We start from the raw sequence: 2,589 nt of genomic DNA, 5'->3' as shown, positions 1-2,589 counted from the left end.
CCCCCCTCCCCCATTGCCATCATGAGGCCCACATTCAGTTGGGCTTTGAGTTGCAATAACTCAACACTGACTGCATGGATTTGCATTTTTTAATACTATGTGTTAAAGTGTGTGTGTGAGTGTGTGTTAACACTGCGGCTGCCTCTTTTCTTTCCTCCTAATCCCCCATGCACCTTGTGACAACACGGCCTCGGCGGGTCCAGTCAGATGTGTTCTCCCTGGTACTGTGAGCTCCATCTCCAGCCGATACGTCCATTTCAGCAGAGAGGGTTTATCTCCTAAAACAAACAGGCTTTTATGTGCAAATATTTGGTCATGGCTTTGTGTGTGTATCAGCTCAGGTGAGCTGGACGTAGGATATCCTGCTTGCCATCCTGTAGCTCCACCCGTGTGATGTTAGGCCTCTGACGTGCATGTAGCGATGCTTTGTTCCATCCATGTGTCGAGGACGTCATTCCCCCCCTCTCTCTCCCCCTTCATGTCTTCAACTGTCCTGTCAAAATAAAGGTCTTAAAAGGCCCCCAAAAAATAAAAAAAATATTTTTTACTCCCATTAGCCTCAACAAATCCGCGTCCCACTCCCCTAAACCTTTTAGTTTCACATGGAGTCCCTGTTATTTGCTAATTAGCTTGAAACACAAAGTAGTCTTCACCTGAGGCTGACGGGAACGTCATCAGTTCTGTATTTTGGGCATAAACCAAAGTATTGGAGAAAGTAATATAGTAAAAGGGTTACTAATTAACAGGACGATACCGAGCCCTGCCAAGAAATTTTCTGGCTCATTATCACAGCTTCGGATTTGAACACTTTGCCTTTTGTACAGATTAAACAGTCTTTAGTCTTTAAGCAATCAAGCTTTTGAGGTGCTGATAGGTGGATTTAGTTACCTTTGGACAGAGCCTGGTCAGCTGGTTCTTTCTCCCTGTTTCCTGTCTTCATGCTAAGCTAAGCTGATCAACTCCTAGCTGGAGTTCTATATGAACGGACAGACGAGAGATTTAACTCTCGGGGAGACCGAACGATTCACTTTAAGACTTAACTTGTTGACTTGAATGCAGAAATCCTCATGCGCACCACGAGTATCTGACTGTTAGACCCAAGCGTAGAAATGACTGAGCAACTTGGACTTGCTGATGAAGACTTGGGACTTGCCCCACAGCTGTGTGCCTTCGCAACAAACTGATCTTTGATGGCTGATGCGACTGTACAGTATGTGTAGGCTGTGAGGGAACCGTAAGGTTTTACCAGCCCCCTCTGGAGCCTTTGTGTGTCCCTAAAGGTGCAACGTGGTCTGATGTAAAGAGACTTAAGCTGATTAACTACAGCAGCTCATTGTCAGCAGTCCCCTGGTCTGCAGCAAGGCACCATGGGAAACCTGTGCTCGTTCCCTCCACATCAGGACAGAAGGGCAGATAAATTCTAACAGCTGTGTGTGTGCGCTCTCTGACACTCGATGTTTGCATAACACACATGCAACACAAACACACACACACAAGACTGAACTTGTACATCACAGACATCGATGACTGGTTACAGCCGCAAGGCCATTGGCTGAGTTTCTACTGTTATCATAGAGGAATTCCATAGACGCTCACAGGAGTGTGTGTGTCTGTGTCTGTGTGTGTGTGTGTCTGTCTGTTTGTGTGTCTGTCTGTCTGTGTCTTTGTTTGCTTTTCTGGATCCACCATTTTTGGCAGAATGCTCTGAAATGCCGGGAGTGATTCTCGGTGGAACTGAAAAGCTGGTGATGAACTGTGAGCATCTGCAGGAAACACACACACACACACACACACACACACACACACGATTATTGAGATTATCAAGAATTGCTTTCCAACCTGGTGATAGTAAATGATTATTAATAATTACCGTTAACATCTCTCGTGATAACCTGCTACCTTTTTTTTAAACAACCATGTCATTTTCTTTAACACCATAAGAATAATCCTGTTAGTCTGTATTTTCAGCGTGCCGTGACTACTGTGCTGATTCATTGATTAAACTTGAGTTAAACCAGGCCACCCAGTCCCAGTCCCCCCCCCCCCCAGTGTGTTTTACTTGGAAAGTCTGCCATTTGTTCCTATCTTCACGGCCGTCCTGGGAATGTGGAGCATTGTCTTTCCGTGAGTTTCAGGAGACAAGTTGTTGACCGACGCCGCTGGAAAACGTTGCATGCTGCCCTAGTTTTCCTCTCCGGCACCCAGTAATCTCGACACTACCGAGCCAGTGAAGGGCTCCGGGTCCAGAGCCTGGGAACGAGCCCCCCCAGAGACGCCAGGGCCACCAACACCCACTGGGGGAACAGAACTGAGTACGTTTGCTCAGGTACGGTGCTTCACCCTCCTGTGGTCTTCGGTTCAAATGTGACCCTTTTTCAACAAGTTTCTATGTCACAAATTTGGGGTTTCTTTAAAACAAATAGTCCAAAAACGTGTAAGGTTTCCTACAACGCTCCTCACAAGTTAAAGAAATAATCAGTGCACTGCTTTCATTGAATTTGGGTGTTTTTTGTCATTTTTATAGCATTTGGAGAAAATAATAATTGATAAAAGAACTTGCGTGTGACAAATGTAAAAAAAAAAAAGACA

This window comes from Etheostoma cragini, chromosome 20, assembly GCF_013103735.1.
Source record: "Etheostoma cragini isolate CJK2018 chromosome 20, CSU_Ecrag_1.0, whole genome shotgun sequence".
Classification (NCBI taxonomy): Eukaryota; Metazoa; Chordata; class Actinopteri; order Perciformes; family Percidae; genus Etheostoma; species Etheostoma cragini.
The sequence above is the reverse complement of the archived record's forward strand: the minus strand, read 5'-3'. Positions refer to the sequence as shown.